The sequence below is a fragment of the Panthera leo genome, chromosome E1 (genome assembly GCF_018350215.1).
Source record: "Panthera leo isolate Ple1 chromosome E1, P.leo_Ple1_pat1.1, whole genome shotgun sequence".
NCBI lineage: Eukaryota > Metazoa > Chordata > Mammalia > Carnivora > Felidae > Panthera > Panthera leo.
In genome coordinates, this window is record NC_056692.1 from 9,972,298 (window position 1) to 9,993,914 (window position 21,617).

General features: G+C 42.5%; 1 protein-coding gene across 2 annotated transcripts in view; it reads right to left on the reverse strand.

Moving 5' to 3' along the window:
* SPECC1 (sperm antigen with calponin homology and coiled-coil domains 1) overlaps positions 1–10,077 on the reverse strand; it is a 269,159-nt gene extending 259,082 nt beyond the window's left edge. For both annotated transcript variants that reach the window (XM_042917319.1, XM_042917316.1), the window contains exon 1: positions 9,852–10,077. The gene's annotated coding sequence lies outside the window, so the exon portion shown is untranslated. The remainder of the gene's footprint in view (positions 1–9,851) is intronic.
* Positions 10,078–21,617: the final 11,540 nt, after the last annotated feature.

Sequence of the window (21,617 nt, forward strand, 5' to 3'; positions counted from 1 at the left end):
AAAAGACTTCAAAACAACCATTATATATATGTTCACAGAATTAAAGGAAAGCGTAGTGAAAGAAATAAAGGAAGGAATAACAATATCATATCAAATAGAGACTATCAATAAAAAGATGAAAATTAGATAGAAAAAAATGAAAACTCTGAAGTTGAAAGTATAACTACAATAAAACTCACTAGAGGGGTTCAACAGCAGATGCGAACTGGCAGAAGAACTAATAGTGAACTTGAAGATAGATCAATAGACATTATTCAAGTTGAAGGACAAAAAGGGAAAAAATAGAAAAAAGCAAAACAGATTCTCAGAGTAATATGAGATATCATTAAACACACCAACATACACATAATGGGAGTACCAAGATAGGAGATACAAAAAGGAGAGGAAAACATATCTGAAGATATAATGGCTGAAATCTTCCCAAATTAATTGAAAAAACAATGACCTCTACATTCAGGAAGCTCAACAAACTCCAAGCAGGATAAACTCCAAGCAGGATAAACTCAAAAAGATCCACAAACAGGCATAGTATAGTAGAAATGCTGCACATCAAAAACAAAGAGAAAAATCTATAAAACAGCAAGAGAAAAACAAGTGGGCATTTACAGTGGAACCATAATAAGATTAACAGCTGACTTCTCATCAGAAACAATGAAAGCCAGAAGGTAATGGAATAACAAATTCAAACTACTCAAAGAAAAAAAATTGTCAACTAGGAATTCTATATCCAGCAAAATTCTTTCAAACATAAAGATGAAATAGGGCATATGCCCAGAGGAATGAAAAGTACAATCGTGAAGAGATAGTTCATATATCCATGTTCCTAGCAGCATTATTCACAGTAGCCTCAAAGTGCAAGCAACTCAAATGTCAGATGAATGGACGAAGAAGATGTGATATACACCTAGATGAAATATTATTCAGACTTAAAAAGAAAGTCAAGTCTACGACATGAATCAAACTTGAAAACATTATGCTAAGTGAAATAAGCCAGATACAAAAGGACAAATACTGTATAATATACTTTATATGAGGTACCTGGAGCAGCCAAAATCACAGAGACAGAAAAAGAATGCTGATTGCCATCTGGGGCTGGGGGGGGGGGGGGGGGGGCGGGGAGGCGGGGATGAGGAGTTACTGTTTAACGGCTATAGAATTTCAGTTTTTGAAGACGGAGAATTCTGGGGATAGATGCTGGTGATAGCTGCACAACACTGTGAGCATACTTAATATCACTAAACTGTAGACTTAAACATAGATAAGATGGGGGGCGCCTGGGTGGCTCAGTCGGTTAGGCGTCCGACTTCGGCTCAGGTCATGATCTCACGGTCCGTGAGTTCGAGCCCCGCGTTGGGCTCTGTGCTGACAGCTCAGAGCCTGGAGCCCGTTTCGGATTCTCTGTCTCCCTCTCTCTCTGCCCCTCCCCTGTTCATGCTCTGTCTCTCTCTGTCTCAAAAATAAATAAACGTTAAAAAAAATTAAAAAAAAATAGTTAAGATGGTAAATTTTGTTATGGGGATTTTACCATAATACAAAAATTGGGGGGAGGGGGGTGAAGGTGAAATAAATATTTTCCCAGATAAAACCCGAGAGAATTTGTTGCTAGTGTAACCTGCCTTACAAGAAATACCAGAGGAAGCTTTTCTAGGTGAAAGCAAGTAAACCCAGAAGGTAATTCAAATTCACACACAAAAAATCAAAAAGCACCATAAAGGTAATTAGGTAATTATAAATAACAGCAAAAGTGCACATTTTTCTCCTTTCTTCTCTGGATTTAAAAAACAATTATATAAAATATATTCATATAATGTATTGTTAGACATATAATGTGTACAAATGCATGTGGAATCTATCTGCCAACAACTGTATGAAACAGATGGGTTTTGGTAAAGCTGTATGGAGCTAAGGAAGTTACTATAGTTGGTTAAAGTAATAATTATAACAATGTATGGTTGGATTTGTAATATTAACAGATGCAATATACATAATTTTGATACAACAAAAAGTGAAAGTAGAATAGAGCTCTACAGGAGTAACATTTCTATATCTCATTGGAATTAAATTAGTATAAATCTGAAGTCAATTCTGATAAGTTATCAGAATATAACTCAAAGAGATAAGGTGAAAAAAATCATTAAAGGAAAGAAAAGGTTTGTATTTATTTCCTAGGGCTGCAGTAACAAACTACCACAAATTGAGGGGCTGAAAAGAACAGAAATTTATTCTCTTCCAGTTTGGGAAGATAAAAGTCAGAAATCAAGGTGTCAGCAGGGCATGCTCCCTCTGAAGGCTCTAGGACAGAGTCCTTCCTCGCCTCTTCCAGCTTCTTGTGGTTCCCAGTTATCATATGTGTTCCTTGGCTTGTACTTGCGTCTCTGCCTCGGTCTTCGCATGCCTTCTGCCTTCTTCCTTTTGTGTGTCTCTGCATATACTCTTCCCTTATTACAATGACACTAGTCATTGCATTTAGGGCCCTCAATCCAGAATGATTTCATCTCAAGATCTTCAACTAGTCAACTCACTGAAATGTTACATGAAAAAGCACTCAATGCAAAAGGAAGCAGTGAAAGGAGTAACAAAGGAACAAAAGAAGATGAGATATAGAAAACAAAAAGTAAAATGGCAGACGTAAATCCAGCTATTACAATAACAATATTAAGTGTGAATGGATTAAACATGGCAATAAAAGGGAAGATACTGTCAGACTGGATAAATAAAATACATGATCCAACTACATGCTATCTTCAGGAAATACACTTTAGATACAAAGATACAAATGGATTGGAATAAATGGATAAAAAATATGTATCATGCAAACAACAACCACAAGAAAGTTTGGGTATCTATGCTAATATCAGATGAATACTCTGGTTTCTCTTCAGATCGTATAAATCATTCGCCTTTTACTAATATCAGATGAAATAGACATGAAATAAAAATGTTACTAGATATAAAGACATAATAAGAGAGTCAATTCATCAGAAGACATAACAATTATATATGCACTTAATAATGGAGCACCAATATACATGAATCAAGAAGTTACAGAAATGAAGGGAGAAACAGACAGTTCAATGACAGTAGCTAAAGACTTCAATATCCACTTTTAATAATAGACAAAACTAGGCAGAATCTCAACAAGGAAATAGACCTGAAAAACACTCTGAACCAATTAGAACACTAGATCTATAGAATGCTCAACCCAAGACAGTGGAATATACATTCTGCTCAAGTGCACATAGAACATTCTCAAAGACACACCGTGTGCTAGGCCATGAAACAAACCTCAATAAATTTAAAAGGACAAAAATATTCCAAAAATGTTGTCTAACCAAAATGGAATGTAGTCAGAAACCAAGAGCAGAAAAATATTTGGGAAACTCACAAATACATAAAAATTAAACAACATACTCCTAAATAACCAACGGGTCAGAAAAGAAATCAAAAGAGAAATCAGAAAATACTTTGATATGAATGAAAATGAAGAATTAACATACCAAAACGTATGGGATGCCACGATAGCAGTGCTGAGAGGGAAACCGACAGCTGCAAGTATCTATGTTAATGTTCGAAGGCAGGGAAGAGACAAGTAAGTATCTCCCAAACTGAGTAGGCATTTTGAGACTGGAAAACAAAAAAGACAACCCCATACAGTTTAGAGAGTTTTATTCAGGGTAATTAACTGACAGGAGGGATTGGGCAGACAATGATCCAATCAGCTGTGCAGCTATTCTCTGCAAAGTCCTGACCTTCATCTACAGATTTTATAGAATGAGGGGGTGTACAGAAGGGTGCTGTAGTGAGATCAAAGGGTTCCCATGCATTTCAAAGGGTTTGCATGCACCTAATTGACATCTAACATTTAATTAGGCCTCGTGGCACCACTATGCCTCAGGAAGGGAAGAGACTATTTTATCTTTTTACCAAACTTGAGGAGGGACAAAGCAAGCCACCCCCATCCCAGCCTTGGCGGGCATTTCTAAGGTATGTCTATTAATCTCCAAGAGAACATGTAGCTCCAAGAGAGGTCATTGAGTGAACATGAACAAGACAGAGGGCCAAAGATGGAGTCGGTATTGCCAGCGTGCCTACAGTTAAAAGGAAAGATCTCAGATCAATAACTTAGTCTTTCACCTTAAAACACTAAAAAAAGAAGAGTAAACTAAACCTAATGCACACAGAAGGAAGTAAATAATAGGTTAGAGCAAAAAATAATGAAATAGAGAACAGAAAAACAATAGAGAAGATAAGTAAAACTGGAAACGCTTCTTTTAAAAGACCAAGAAAATTGACAAGTCTTTAGTTAGACTGATCAAGAAAAAATGAGAGACAATTCAAATTACTAGAATCAAAAATGAAAGAAGGGGTATTACCAACAACCTTACAGAAATAAAAAGGATTATGAAGGAATACTATGAACAAATGTATGCCAACAAATTAGATAAGTGAAATGGAAAAATTCCTAGAAAGACACCATACCAAAACTGACTCAAGAATAAATAAACAATGTGAACAGAGCTATGACAAGTGAAAAGATCGAATTGGTAATGAAAAATTGTCCACAGAGAAAAGCTAGGCCCATATTTCACTGCTGAATTATACTAAACAAGAATTTTAAATATCAATTCTTCACAAACTGTTCCAAAAAAAAAAATAGAAGAAAAAGCAACACTTCCCCTCATCTTATGAGACCAGTATTATCCTAATACCAAAATCAGATAAAGACGTCACAAAAAACTACAGATCCGTAGCTCTTCTGAATATGGATATATAAAAATCCTTAAGAAAATATTAGCAAACCAATTCTAGCAACATTTAAAAAAAATGTATACCATTGATCAAGTGGATTTATCCCAGGAATTCAAGTTGGTTGAACATCGAAAACTCAATTAATCATTTCAATAGAATATATATATATTTTTTTTTATTATTATTATTATTATTTTTAACGTTTATTTATTTTTGAGACGGAGAGAGACAGAGCATGAACAGGGGAGGGGCAGAGAGAGAGGGAGACACAGAATCAGAAGCAGGCTCCAGGCTCTGAGCCATCAGCCCAGAGCCCGATGCGGGGCTCGAACTCACGGACCGCGAGATCATGACCTGAGCTGAAGTCGGACGCTTAACCGACTGAGCCACCCAGGCGCCCAATAGAATATATTTTAAAATCAGATGATCATCTCAATAGACATAGGAAAAAAGCATTTACAAAATCCAAACTCTTTCCTGATAAAAACACTCAACAAACTAGAGAGGAACTTCCTCAACCTGCTAACAATCATCTTCTAAAAACCCACAGCCTACATCATCCTTAATTGTGAAAGACTGGATGCACCCTCCCCCCCCCCCCCCCCCCCCCCCCCCCCAGGATCAGGAATAAGACAAAGATGTCTTCTCTGCCACTTCTATTCAACATAGTACTGGAGCTTCTGGTCAGGGCATTTAGGCAAGAAAAAACACCCGGATTGGAAAAGAAGAAGTACAATTACTTATATTCAGAGATTTACATGATCCTGTATTTAGAAAATCTTAAGTAAAGGGGTGCCTGGGTGGCTCAGTCGGTTAAGTGTCCAACTTCAGCTCAGGTCATGATCTCACGGTTTGTGAGTTTGAGCTCCGCATCAGGCTCTGTGCTGACAGCTCAGAGCCTGGAGCCTGCTTCAGATTCTGTGTCTCCCTCTCTCTCTCTCTCTCTCTCTCTCTCACTGCCCTTCCTCCACTCATGCTCGCTCTCTCTCTCTCTCTCTCTCTCTCTCTCTCAAAAAGTAGATAAACATTACAAACAAATTTTTTAAAAAAATAAAATCTTAAATAAAACACACACACACACACACACACACACACACACACACACACACACACAAAAGGGGCACCTGGGTAGTTCAATCAGTTAAGAGTCTCATGCTCTACTGACTGAGCTAGCCGAGAAGTTTAGCCCAGTCAGTTAAGTGTCCAACTCTTGATTTCAGCTCAGGTCATAATCACATGGTTCATGAGTCCAAGCCCCTCATCAGGCTCTGTGCTGACAGTGCAGAGGTTGCTTGGGATTCTCTGTCTCCCTCTCTCTCTCCCCCTCTCCCATGCATGTGCATGCATACATGCTCCCCCCCCTCAAAAATAAATAAACATTTAAAAAATAATTTTTTCCAAAAGCACAACAAAAATAAAGATAAATTAGACTACACCACAATTAAAAACTTCTCTGCTTACAAGAACACCATCAAAAAAGTGAAAAGACAACCTACAGGATGGAAGAAACTACTTGTAAATCAGATACCGATAAGGGTTTCATATCCAGAATATATAAACAGCTCCAACAACAACAACAACAAAGAACAACTCAATTTTAAAATGAGCAAAGGACTTGAATATCTTTCTCTAAAAAGATATATAAATGGCCAAACATGACATGAAGAGATGCTCAATGTGTATCACAGAAATATAAACCAAAACCGCAATGAGATGAGACTCCCCACCCACTAGGCTAGAATTAAAAAGTCAGAAAATAACAAACGTTGACAAGGATGTGGAAAAATCAAAACCCTCATTCACAGCTGGTGAGAATGTAAAATGGTGCAGCCACGTCTTAAAACAGTCTCGCGGCTCCTCAAATGATGAAACATAGACTTATCACATGACCCAGCAATTGTCCTCCTAGGTATGTACATGCCTGCCCCCAAAGAAAACATATGTCCACATAGGAACTTGTAAAGGGGTATTTATAGCAGCATTATTTACAATAGCAAAGGCGGTAACAACTCGAACGCACGTCAAATGACAGATGGAGAAACAACATGTGGTATATCCATACACTAGAATACTACCTGCCCATCAAAAGGAATGCCATACTGCTTCATGCTACAACATGGATGACCGTTGAAGACATTATGCCAAGTGAAAGAAGTCACTGACAAAAGACAATTGTAGGATTCCTTTCGATTTAAGGGGAAACGCAAGTACAATGAGGAAGACTTTGTGTATCACAGGGTGGGACCTGCAGAGAATGGGAAACAGTCGGCATAGGCTCTGAGAGAAGCCTGGGTCTGACCTCCCCCACCCCGGGACACACAGAACAGTGCGGTTGCTGGTCTCTAGGGAGGGAATGGTGCTTCGCTGGTGAAAGTATGAAGAAGCCAGAGAACTGAATTTGGGAAGAAACCACCCCTGTCACAACAAGAAACACCACCAAGAAACCACCCCGTCACAAATTGCACCCGTAGTCAATCCTGACAGCGGCTAACTACGCATCCTCCGCCAAGAGAAAACAAAACAAAATAAGCTTTGATTACCATCCTTGCTCCTTGGACTCTATGCTGAGACAAATAGCACAGAGCGTCTAGTTCAAGGCCAATCCTGCTCCTACCTTCTCCATCCTTCCCTCCACTTGAGCTCCTTCATCTCCTTTCTATTCATTCCTTTCCATTCTGGCTGATCCAGTCCAGTCCTTCAGAATCCTTTTTTTTTTTTTTTTTTTTTAGAGAAAGAGAGAGCGATTGAGAGCTTTCAAGAGTGGGGAAGAAGGGCAGAGGGAGAGAGAGACAGAGAGAGAGAGAGAGAGAGAGAGAGAGAACCTTAAGCAGGCTCCATGCTCATCATGGAGCCCAACGCGGGATTTGATCCCATGATCTTGAGATCATTACCTGAGCCGAAATCAAGAGTCGGTGGCTCAACCAACCGAGCGACTAAGGCACCTCCAGAATCCTCTTCTTGTTCCTACTTTTAAAGGCTGGAGTTTCCCAGGAGTCTAACCTTGGTTCTCTTCTCCATCCTACTTCTTCCCAGGCAATCTCACCCACTCTCATGGTTTTAACTTCCAAGAACAGACTTGTCTTCCCAAATCTGTATCTACCTTACACTAGAGACCTACATTTCCAGCTGCAGAATAGACACATCCACCACATCCACATGGATGCCACACTTAAAATGGATCATTTCCTCCAGACCCTGTCTTAGTTTGGGTTCTCCCAAATCTACCCCTTTAAGGTAAGGGTTTGAGAACAAACTGATTATTTGGGAGGTGATCCCAGAAAACTCGGGCAGAGGAGCAAGATGGCGAAGAAACGAATGAAAGTGTGCTTCATCAAGCAAGTTACCAGTGTGGGTACCTAAACCTTAATCCCACTGAGGAACTCTGGGAACCAGCATATAAAATACCCACATCAGCACTCTACCACTGGAGAAGAAAGGAGCCGGGGTAGTCCTACACCAACTCCATTATCCTTGGTTGAAGGCTTCTGGGGAGTTGGAAGGGTGTTGATTCCCTGGCACTTTTACTCTGCTGTTCTGGGTTGCAACATGGGCACCAGAAAATCGTCAGCCAAAGAAACGTGGGTGCTAACAATGGGAGGTCAGGCCAGTGTTCACAGAAGTGGTGAGGGGAAGGGAATATGAGCAGCGTACCCACATTTCTGCTACCCATTCAAACCCGGAGCTCCTCCTGGATCCCCTCTTGTGGTTGGTATCACCCAGCCCAGAGAAACACGGTGTCAAAACCAGCTCTTCTCTCTCTTTCACCCCTCCACCCAGGACCCTGAAGATTCTACACCCTGAGTGGTACGTCCTCTTCTTTCTTGGCATCCCCACTGCCAAAGCCTTGGTGTCTAACTGGATTTCCTACACTCTGCCTCCTCCTTCTCTCATCTACCCACTAAAAAAATTGCTAGCATGAACGTTCTAAAATGCAAATCCATTTACACACGATGTTAAAAATACTTCAATGCTTATATAAGGTAGCTGGAATAATCAAACTCGTAGAGACAAGTGAGCAGAAAGATGGATGCCAGGGGGCCTGGGGAGAGGGAATGGGGAGTTATTGTTGAATGCGGGACAGAGTTTCAGTCTGGGAGGACAGAAAAGTTCTGGAGATGGGTGATGGAGGTAGTTGTACGACAACATGAACGTCCTTAATGCCGCTGAACTGCACACTGAAAATGGTTAAGATGGTAAATGTTATGTGCACTTTACCACAATAAAAAAAAAAATGTGAATCCTTCCTTGGCTCCCACTGCCTACAGAATAAAGCCCCAGCATCTTCACATGACACATCAGTCTCCGTTCTCTAGTCCTTGCCTGTCCCTCCAGCCTCATCTCCTACCATCCCGGCTTTGAGCTTCACCTCCCAGCATTTCCAACTACTCATGGTTTCCAGAATACATCTTGCGTTTCCACGACTGTTTCCCACTGCACTTTCTGGTTTCTCTTCCCAGAGTACCACTCACGCCCCTGACTACGAGCAACTTCTCTTCATTCCTCACAACTCATCCGTGCATCTGTTCAATAATTATTCACTGGGTCTGGGACCCCCACCTTAGGAGACAGCAGTGGGAAAAGCAGGGTGGGAACAAGTGATTTCAAGTGAGAGTGTGTGCAAGGTCCTTGAGAAGCATCTAAGAAGGGGGTCTCGCCTCAGGTGGGAAAGTCAATCTCCACATGTGAGGGACCCTCTGATAGGGTTACCCCCTCTCCTTGATGCTGCTTCTGAGCCTTGTACGTTCTTCTAATTTCTGCCCGTGCCACATTGTTTATAATCATTTTATAAAGCTTCTGTATTAGTCATGATTCTCTAGGCCGCAAGTGACATTAAACCAATCTGAACTAGCTTTACCAAAAAAAGAGGGAGGAATTACCAGCTTCTATGAATAAACCACGGGAAGTACCGAGGTAGATGTGGTCTATGGAACAAGCGAATCTGGGACCACCCACTCGCCAGGCCTTTCTGTGTGTTACCTTCATTCTCTCAGTGGGAGTCACAGATTCAGGCAGCATGAGATTCACTTAATTAATTAATTTCACAAATATCACAGCCTATCAATTCTGAGACACACATTATAATATCCCCGAAATCAGCATACCTCTTACGGTTGCCATTGGCCGTCAGCGCCGAGGTCTGGATGTGCGCAAAATCAGGCAGTTAAAGAAGCAGCTCACCAGAAAGCATGGTGACTTGGTCTGCATCCCAGGTGGCCTCACGGATAACTGCAATCCTATAATATTTCACTCTACAAACCAAGCAAGGGTGTTCAAAGAAGGGATGTGAGTCCTGGTTGCTTAATCGACACCTTCCGGTGACACCTGCAGCTAAGATCAAGGACGTTGTCAGCATCAAATTTGCAGCATGGGTATCACAAGCTCAAAAGGAAATCCTGGAGAAAACTGAGGAATGCTTTTACAACCAACACATTACCAGTGTTCCTGATGGCAGAGGGGATGTTAACTGTGAAAAAAATCACAGACACGAATGACTTGAATGACTTGGAACGAAAAAGCGATTCAAAAGGGAAAATCTAGGGGCGCCTGGGTGGCTCAGTTGGTTAAGGGTCCGACTCTTGATTTTGGCTCAGGTCACAGTCTCATGGTTTGTGAGATCAAGCCCCGCATCGGGTTCTGTACTGACAGTGCAGAGCCTGCTTGGGATTCTCTCTCCCTCTTTCTCTACCCCTCCCCCCCCCCAAAATAAATAAGCTTAAAAAAACAGAAAATCTGAATGTAAGGAAGTTTTGGAAATACCTCAACCAATTTATTTTGCTTATATTTTTCTTTTTGCATATGTATGAGAACGGAATATGACATACATTGATGTCTAAATAACTGTAAAAGATCTCTCAATAAGTCTAAAATAAAAAAATTGTGCAGGGGTGCCCAGGTTGCTTAGTCGGTGAAGCATCTGACTTCGGCTCAGGTCATGATCTCAAAGCTTGTGAGTTCGAGCCCCACGTCGGGGTCTGTGCTGACACCTCAGAGCCTGGAGCCTGCTTTGGATGCTGTGTCTCGCTCTCTCTCTGCTCCTTGCCTGCTCTCACTCTGTCTCTGTTTCTCTCTCTCTCTCTTTCAAAAATAAACAATAAAACATTTAAAAAATTTAATGTACATAATAAAAAGCATTGCATTATAGTTTCATTGACTGTTTTTTTTTCTTTTTTAGTGGAACACAAAATAATTGTTTTAAAATTTCTAGCATCTTAGATTTTATGAAGTTGTGTTTATTGGGCACTTACTATGCACTGGAGACATACATTGAACAAAACAAGGGCCAAGCTCCCGTGGAGCTCGTGCACCCTTCTAACTCCAACCTCTTGCTTTACTGGGCTCCATTTTGAACTATGCAAGGAAAAGTGATCAGCCCGATATGGATGACAGTTACCCTTGGAAAAATCTTCGTGAACAGGGAGTATGAAGTTCTATGGTTGTTTCAATCTGGGTCACGGCCAGTCCCCGCACCCAAAGCGAAGTGTACTTCCAGAAAAAGGAAGAAAGGAGCCTTGAACAGAAAAAAAAAAAAAAATCAGAGTTGTTTTAATGTCCATTTGTCCTATAAGACACAGGAGTAGGGCTCTTGCCTTTAGCGGGCAGGGTCCAATCAAGAAAACGGCATTCAAAAGAGGCAGTTCAGTAAGAGGGAATTTAATACAGGGAGTAGTTACAAGGTTTGGGGAAGGGCTAAACAGCCAAATGGGACGGCGGGGTGGTGAGCCAAGCCAGAGATCGGCAAGAGTGGGACGTGCCCAGCACACTTAAGGCTAGAGGGAAAAGGAAGAAGGTGGTATCACCAGAGGCCAGCGTCACTCGGCCGGAGCTGGGACCAAGCAGAAGATGGGGAAGAAATCCCCTGGCTTCTCCCTTCCCCTCACCTTCCAATCTTCCACCAGTGTCTTTCACTAGCCACCCTTAGCCAGTGGCATCTGGGCAAAGGAGCCCACAAAATGAAGTTGGCAGGATCGGTGCCCGTCTCTGTATCGAACACAGGACCTAAGTGCCTAGCACAGGACCCGGTTCCTACAGAAGGAAATCAACTCAGTACTAACAGAAACGGAGAATGGCCACTGAAACACGAGGGTAGAGATACGGATAGAGCGTTACTGCATTAGAGAGAAGAGGGTAACTTCCTCCACACAGGGTACCCGAGAGAGGGCTCACAAGAAAACGTGATGAATGAAAAAGGATACAAAAAACGGGCAAGGGTTTGCCAGAGGAAGAGAAGGGGCGACAGTCAGCCAGGCCGGGAAGACCGCACACGCTGAAGGCAGGGCAAACGAAAGCATTGCAAGAACGACCAGATGCAAAGTCCAATCCTATGAAGCGCTCTTTCCGTACCTCTCTGTGCGATTACATAGCTTTCCCCTTTCATTATTTACACAATGGGTGACACTAACATATGTCCTTACATCGAACCATTCTTGAATTCCTGGAGTGAAAACTATTCGGCCAAAATGTATTACTCGTTTGATTCTGCTGCATTCATTTTGCCATTTCACTCGGGATACGTGCATAGGTACCACAGGTAAGCTTTGGTCCGTACTTGGCTTTTGCTGGGCTCCCACTGTTCTCTATCAGGGCTACCTTAATTTTGTGAAATTATTTGGAGAACTTTCTATCTTTTCCTAGTTTCTGGCATATTTTAATAGCCGTGGAATCGCCACCATCAACCTTGGGTTATTTAAGCATTGGTGATTCTGCCTGTGGGTTTGGGACTCAATCTCTTCCTTGTCACTCCTGCCACCCACTTTTTGGCCGCTTGCCACCCAAGCTACCGCTGTCCCGACTCCCCCCTTCCCTGCACCACAAAACCCTGATCTTTACCCCCCAGCTATAGTGAGTGAAACCCTCAAGGCCCTTGCCCCATCCCACCTAACTCCTCTTCCCCCTTTATTTTAGATCTCTCCTTCTTACAGAAAGTCTTGTCTGATATGCTTCATCCTAAGCCCCAGTGCCCGATTCTGTGCTCACCTGGTCTTGGCCTGTTATCTTCTCTTTTTTTTAATATTTTTATTTTTTCATTCGAGAGAGAAAGAGAGAGAGCACGAGCAGGAGAGGGGCTGAGGGAGAGGGAAAGGGTGTGGGGGGGGGGGGAGAGAAAGAGAGAACCCCAAGCAGACTCCATGCTCAGCATAGAGCCCAACGCAGGGCTCAATCCCACAATCCTGGGATCATGACCCGAGCCAAAATCAAGAGTCAGATGCTCAAAGGACTGAGCCACCCAGGCGCCCCAGAACACTGGCCTGTTCTCTTCCTGGGTAATTGTCTGCTCATTTGTCTCCATACTTAAAGACTGATTTGTACCTTGTCCTTCATTATAATCTTAGCACTGGCACACAGTAGGTGCTCACTGTGCAGCAATTAGGTGAATGCTATAAACTCGCACCTCAGAAATAAGAGAAGAGAGGAATAATTGAGTTGGCAAACTACAGCTTGTGGCCAAATGAATGGAGCCCACCCCCTGTTGGCAATGTCTTTGGGCTATAAGGGCAGAGTTGAGTCGTTATGAGAGAGACCGTATGACCCTGGAAATCCTAAAATATTCACTATCTGGCTCTTCACAGAAAGTTTGCAGACGCTTGGTTTAGAGCTCCCGCTTCCACGAAGGCCTCTTTGTGCATCCAAATAAATGACAGTGCAGAAAGAGTTGGAAAGAATGAGTTATTGCTGCTGAAGGATGGTGGGGACATTAAGTCTGACGCCCATTCGATGTCATGAGCTGCTGTGCTCGCAACTCTGAGTCCACTTGACCCCACAACCACGTTCATCTAACATCTTCGTGAATATCAACGCCAGATTATTTATTTACAAGGTGTGGCTTCACATACAACAGGGCTGGTCATAAACCCAAACGACTCCAGGGACCAGGAGGTCAAGAGAACGAGTGAAGCCACCCGGGTTGGGGAGAGCTTGTGGCATGAAGGAGGAACCACCATTCGGCTGCTTTAGCCGACGAGGAAATAGGATTTATTCAACAGAGGCTAGGGCTATGGATTTTTAGGTGAAATGTCTTCTTTTTTTTAAGTTTGCTTATTTTTGAGAGAGAGAGAGAAGGAGAGGGAGAGTGAGCAGGGGAGGGGCACAGAGAGAGGAGGATAGAGGATCTAAAACAGCAAAGAGCCCAATGCGGGGCTTGAACTCACAAACCTAGAGATCAGGACCTGAGCCGAAGTCAGACCCTTAACCAACTGAGGCACCCAGGCGCCCCAGAAATGTCTCAATTATTAAAGTTCTGTCAGTCAACATATCAAGAGGCAAAGCTAAAATCCTGTGCACTGCTGGGGAAGGGTGGATGGTGCAGACACGTTGAAGACTGACCTGGCCGTACTTGGTTCTATGAAGCACAGGTGCACGCTGTGACCAGGAAACTCTGCTCCTGAGTCTAAATCCCAAAGAGATTCTCACACAGACCATCTGGGGGGGGGCGGGGGGGGGACATGAACCAACAAATGCAGAAACAAGTAAACACAACAAGGGAGGGGCTTGCATAGATCAATGATGATAAAGTGCCAAGAAGGTAAATATGATTAATTATTCCCCACGCCTGAGGTCTGAAAACACGGGGAGAGGGAAGAAACAGATCTACAACCAGATATGTTACGTGGGGTTACATAGACAAAAAAATGGTTTGGGAATCTAAGCCCCCCACGCAGGTTCAATGACCTCAAAACACCTTTCGAACCAAAAATCTTTGAGTATACCATCTGCTGCTTGGGGAGACAGAACTCAGACAGACAATCCGGGCAGTTAATGTCAGCTTGGTGTTTTACATCACTGTCCTCCTCACAGAACAAAAATCAGCCACGTGCTAAGCAGGGGACAGAATAAAGAGGACACGGCTTCCTACTCCCCTGTAGCCATTCCTTCAGCAAGCATTAATAGGCACCAACTGTGAGCATTTCACCCTACTAGGGAGGCACAACTAACATAACTAAGTAGGCGTTGCTGTTCGGTCCTCGGGGAATTCTCCATCTTGTGGGAGATTAAACTCAGGCCCAAAGGGTGAAGCAACGAACCCATCTAATGCAACCACAAAGGAGAAGTAAGTGAGAAAATGCTCCATGAGCAGAGCCGTGGCCGGAGTTTGGGGACCAGAGCCTGACGCGGACTGGGGTGATCAGAATGGTCTGTGGAGAAGGTGTCTATTATGAGCTGCAGATTGCTACATTCGATGATAAGCCACCTGTCATCTTTTTTTTTTTTTTAAAGTTTTATTTATTTTTGAGAGAGACAGAGACAGAGCACAAGCGGAAGAGGAACAGAATTGGAAGCAGGCTCCAGGCTCTGAGCTGTCGGCACAGAGCCCGACGCGGGGCTCAAACTCACGAACCGTGAGATCATGACCTGAGCCGAAGTCGGGCGCTCGACCGACTGAGCCACCCAGGCACCTGGGAGATTCCAATTCTAAAAAGGCCCTGCTTGTGAGGTTAGCCTTTGGCTGACATGGAGAACTTAGATTTGGGAAGTTCCCAAATTAGATATAGGATCTAAATTAGATTTAGATCTAATTTGTTAGATTAGGAACAAATGTTCCTAACATTTGTAGAACTGATAAGAGAGGCTCTCTGAGCCTAAAGTGTTTGCACAAACACTGTGGTTGATCCTGAACACCTGCCTTCCTGCCGGGAGTCTGAAGTTTTGGAATATGCTAGGCAGAGGGCGCCTACATGATCAGCCCCCTGTAAAACCCATGAGTCTCTCTGAGTCTCTAGTGAGCTGCCCCGGTGGACGACACTGGGGGACACATGCTGTCACGGCTCGTCGCGGAGAATTAAACACGTCCTGTGACTCTACTGGAAGAGGACTCTTGGGAGCCAGTGTCCTTGGACTTGGTGTTGTGTGCCTCTTCCCTTTGATGATTTTGCTTTGTAGCCTCTCACAAAACAAATCACAGCCATGAATAAGCCAGTGTGCTGAGTCCTGTGAGACCTCCTAAGGAATCACTAAATCTCAGGGTGGTCTTGTGGACCCCAGGCCTACAAATACAATCTAAATAAAAGATAATATTGGAGATTGGACTGACATAATGGACAAAACACACACTTCTGCCTTCCGGGTGGCCTAAAAACCCATGGAATGGCAAAAAGTATTATTTTTAAAATATTAAATTGATAAGACACCTAGACACACACAAATAAAGAAACAGTGCCACTGGCTAACTAGAACGTCTAAGAACTTTCTGAAAGGTAGAGGGTACTCAGAACGAGATTGCCTGAGCAAAGTACAGCCCCACACCTGCCCGGGAGGAGGCCGTCATGCAGCGGGAAATGATAAGGAGCTTCAGGCTCTGAATCGGCAGAGAGAAGACGGGGCAGGGATGGAATATGACAACCCGATGAACTGGGGAACTACAGTCAGATAAGCCAGGACGACGAGACCCTTCCCCACACTCACTGAGCAGCCTACAACAAATGTTCCCTCACCTGGACTATGCACCCCTCTCAGCAGCACCATGCAACTCCTTGGCAATCGCCGGAGATGGCCTATGGCAAACAGGACAGGCAGGGAAATGGGAATTCTCAAACGTAAAGACGGCCACCAAAAGGAGAGTCACTGAGTTTTTGTAACGTCACAAAATGGGGACAGCAAGTCAACAGAACATACACCCAAGGAAAGAGAGTTAGTTAGTCCAGCACATAGAATATTAAGACATCCGTAGGAAGATTGGAGGGGACAGTCTGTCTGTGAAAAGGAAGCAGCTGAGAGGTGAAGATCTCTACACTGTGAAATAAAAAAGCAGGGTGAGGGGCAGAACATGGAATAACGCTATTATTTGTGCAAAAAAAAAAAAAAAAGGAGGGATTAAGAATCGTTTCATATATCATTGTATTTGCACAAGGAGACCTTGGAGGACATATACAAAACTAATAACGGGGCTACCTGCTTGTGGGGTGAGGGAGAACTAGGCAGACGGGGGAAAGGGATGGTGGGAGACCTTTCATGCATATCTTTTTAATACAGTATGATTTTTTTATTTTTTTAGATGTTTTATTTATTTTTGAGAGAGAGAGACAGAGACAGAGTGTGAGCGGGGAAGGGGCAGAGAGAGGGAGACAGAGAAGTCGAAGCAGGCTCCAGGCTCTGAGAAGTCAGCACAGAGTCCGACACAAGGCTCGAACCCATGAACTGTGAGATCGGGACTTGAGCTGAAGTTGGACGCTTAACCGACTGAGCCACCCAGGCACCCCACACACAGTATGATTTTTGAACACTGAATATCTTTTCTATTCTAAAAACTAAATTTTACCAAGTAGAGACCTTGAAAGTTAAATAAATGATAATCAACATGGAAAACACTCAACAGATGGACTGGTGAGTTGACTGGACAAAGCCAAACACTAGATTTGTGAGTGGGAAAATCCAAGCCAAGGAATCTCCCAAAATGCAGCCCATAAAGATAAGGAGGAGGCAGATCATTTGAGAAGAAAGTGAAAGATGAAAGAAAAAGTTGAAAAGATGAAAGTGAAACATGAAAGATGAATTGAGAGATTCTGATACCCATTTAATAGTAATTCCAGAAAAAGAAAATAAAAGACAATGGAGGCAAGGAAATACCCAAAGAGAAACTTCCCCCGTGCCACAGAAATGCGTTAATCTATGGAAAGAAAGGGGCCACTAAGCACTGAGCAGAAAGAACAAAAGAGAACTATCCCCCTGGACAAATAGTAAAATGTTCCAACACCAAGAAAAAAGAAAAAATGGTTAAGCTTCAGAGAAAATAAACAGGTTAACTACAGAGAAATGGAAATCACACTGTAGAAACTTCTCATCCACGACACTAGTTACCAGCAGATAATGAAGAATTACCTTCAAAATGCAGAGGTTTTAACCTGGAATCCTATCCTCAGCCGAGAGTACTCAGGCAGAAAAGCAAAATAAAAAATACTTTACACGTGCAAAGGCTCAGAAAGTTTACCATCCACAAAATCTCAGGTGGAAAAACAAAGTTACTTGAGGATTCACTTAAGGAATAATGAATCCACAAAGTAGAAAAACAGGAGATGAAAGACAAATGAAGAGCAAATAATTGGCAAAACTTATCAATGATGAGTAAATAATCAGTAAAACATGGCTGTTTATGCATAATGTAAAAAAAAAACAAATTCCATATGATCTTAATACGAGGCAGAATTAAAATCAGGTTAAGGTTCACTCTTGCTTTACTCACGAAGGGTTCATATATACAGATTAGCTTTAAACACCAAGGGAAAAAAATGTTTAGATAGGTGTGAAAATTTAAGGGTAGCAAAAGAGCTCGATTTCATTTATCATAAGGGAAATACGAATTAAAACCACAATGGGATACCCACCAGGATGACTAAAATCTAAAAGACGGAAATTACCAAGAGATGGCAGCTACCATGTATGTTTCTCAGGTACATAACTTAGAAACTGTCAATATTTACTCAAACCCTAGGCATGTGCTATGACCAAGCAATTCTCCTCCTGGATGTACACACTCAACAGACACGCATACATTCATTCAACAAATGACATGTGCTAGAATGTTCACAGCAGCGCTATTCACCGTATCCCCAAACTGCAAACAACCCAACTGTCAATCACGTAAAATGGGTTTCTACATCGTGGATACACACATGATGGGATACATACAGCAAGGAGAACGGACAAACCACAACTACACTCAGGACTACAGACAAATCACACAACTGTAAGGTTGATGGCAAGAAGCTGGATGTAAAAGGGCACATACTATATGATTCTATTGATGTAAAGTATGAGAATAGCTAAAACGAATCTACTGCGTTAGAAATCAAGACAGTGGGGGCACCTGGGTGGCTCAGTCAGCTGGATGTCCAACTTCGGCTCAGGTCATGATCTCACTGCTCGTGAGTTCGAGCCCCACGTCGGGCTCTGTGCTGACAGCTTGGAGCCTACAGCCTCTACAGATTCTGTCCTCATCTCTCTGCCCTTCCCCTGCTCTCTCTCTCTCTCTCTCTCTCTCTCCCTCAAATACAAAAAATAAGAAACATTTAAAAAATAAAAAGAAATCAAGATAGTGGTTATCCTTGGGGGTGGGACACATGAGGGCAGATTCTGGAGTGTTGGAAAGGTTGTTTCTTGTTCTGAGTGTCGGTTATATGTGTGTTCAGCCCGTCTAAATTCATGGATCTATACACTTAATATGTGTGTACCTTTAAACATTTATGTTATACCTCCATAAAGGGTGCCTGGGTGGCTCAGTCAGTTGGGCTTCTGAGTCTTGATTTTGGCTCAGGTCATGGTCTCACAGTTCGTGAGATCGAGCCCCGTGTCGGGCTCTGCTCAGACATTGCAGAGCCTGCTTGGGATTCTCTTTCACCCTCTCTGTTTGCCCCTCCCCTGCACATGCACGAATGTGCTTTCTCTCTCAAAATAAGTAAATAAACTTTATTTAAAAAAATTAAAAAGTATCTAAAAACATAACTTCAAAAATACATGTAAATTGGGGTGCCTGGGTGGCTCAGTCAGTTAAGCGTCCGACTTCGGCTCAGGTCACGATCTCACGGTCCGTGAGTTCAAGCCCCGCGTCGGGCTCTGGGCAGATGGCTCAGAGCCTGGAGCCTGTTTCTGATTCTGTGTCTCCCTCTCTCTCTGCCCCTCCCCCGTTCATGCTCTGTCTCTCTCTGTCTCAAAAATAAATAAACGTTAAAAAAAAAAATTTTTTTTTAAATACACGTAAATAGATAAGCACTATTTACAGGTGGTCTGTAAGTATACATATTACAAAAACTAATAGAAATAGAACAAAAGAAACCCACTGGGAATCATAGTGGAAAACTTTAACACAACTCTCAGAATCAACAGATCAAACAGAGAAAAAGTAAGCTAAGGAGACAGAGAACATAATTTGTAATTAATAAATTGGAAATAAATCTACAATTTCATGCAGAAAAATGTCACAAAAACTGACAGCTCATTAGATTACAAACTAATTTCTGTTTTCTTATCTCCATCCTTCTTTCAGCAATATGGCAGACTAGAGATCCCAAAGCCTTCCAGCCACAAAACATCTTTAAAAACTGCTAGGGGAGAAAAAGAAAAAAACTACAACAACTTTATTTTTTTTTTAATTTTTTTTTAAACGTTTATTTATTTTTGAGACAGAGAGAGACACAGCATGAACGGGGGAGGGGCAGAGAGAGAGGGAGACACAGAATCCGAAGCAGGCTCCAGGCTCTGAGCCATCAGCCCAGAGCCCGACACGGGGCTCGAACTCATGGACCGCGAGATCGTGACCTGAGCTGAAGTCGGACGCCTAACCGACTGAGCCACCCAGGCGCCCCAAACTACAACAACTTTAAAATCAATGGACTAGAGAAACCTAGTGAAGCCAAAATTCAAGAGTGCAGGCAAAATAAAGGCATTTTCAGATATTATAAAAACAGAATGCATCATCACTGAAGGAACTTCTAAAGAATGTACTTCAGGAAGAAGGAAAATGATTCAAAGTGATATAAGAAGGAATGGAGAGTGAATGGGGCACTTGGGTGGCTCAGTCCGTTAAACATCTGACTTCAGCTCAGGTCATGATCCCACACTCCGTGAGTTCGAGCCCCGCATCAGGCACTGTGCCTGGAGCCTGCTGCAGATCCTGTGTCTCCCTCTCTCTCTGCCCCTCCCCTGCTCATGCTCTGTCTCTCTCTGTCTCAAAAATAAATTAAAAAAAAAAAAAAAGACAGAATGGAGAGTGAAGAAGATAGATAAACAGGTACAGAAGTCTAGTAAATATTGACCAAGAAAATCGGTATAATAGTAACATCAGCAATAATGTCCAATTTATTTATTTTCTTTTTTTTTTTTTTGCATTTATTTATTTTTGAGAGACAGAGAGAGACAGAGCGCGAGCGGGGGAGGGCAGAGAGAGAGAGAGGGAGACACAGAATCAGAGGCAGGCTCCAGGCTCCGAGCTGTCAGCACAGAGCCCAACACCGGGCTTGAACCCACGAACTGTGACATCATGACCTGAGCCGAAGTCAGACGCTTAACGGACTGAGCCACCCAGTCGCCCCAATAATGTCCAATTTAAAAAAATTTTTTTTTCAACGTTTTTTATTTATTTTTGGGACAGAGAGAGACAGAGCATGAACGGGGGAGGGGCAGAGAGAGAGGGAGACACAGAATCTGAAACAGGCTCCAGGCTCCGAGCCATCAGCCCAGAGCCTGACGCGGGGCTCGAACTCACGGTCCGCGAGATCGTGACCTGGCTGAAGTCGGTTTTTTGTTTTTTTTTTAAAATTTTTTTTTCAACGTTTTTTATTTATTTTTGGGACAGAGAGAGACAGAGCATGAACGGGGGAGGGGCAGAGAGAGAGGGAGACACAGAATCTGAAACAGGAATAATGTCCAATTTAAAGGACTGAAGTAGTAACAGAGCTTAACAGCAAATGGGAGGTAACTGGAGTGAAAATATTAGAAGTCCTTGCCTTGTTCAGAAGGAGGACTGAAAGATTACATAAATGATCTAAGCCTTCAAATTCAAAAGGCTAGAACTTGTAAAAATAAATTCAAATTAAGTAGGAAGATTAAGAATGTACGTTACTGACGTACAAAAATAAAAGTAACGGGATTAATCAATAAATCCAGAACTGGCGCTTTGGAATGATAATGAAATAAGCAAGGAGGAAGCAAGCCTGACCGATACAAAGAAAGAGAAAAGGCACACACACAAGAGTGTGAACAAGACGAACACACCATAAATGTGGAAGAACTATTTTCCTGCAACAGAAGACTATCTACAACATTATGCGAACACACATTAAATTCCAATAATGTTAATGATTTTCTGGGCAGATATAAAGCACTAGATTGACTTTGGAGAAATAGAAAACCTGAGGAAAATCAATGGTCGTGGAAAAAAATAG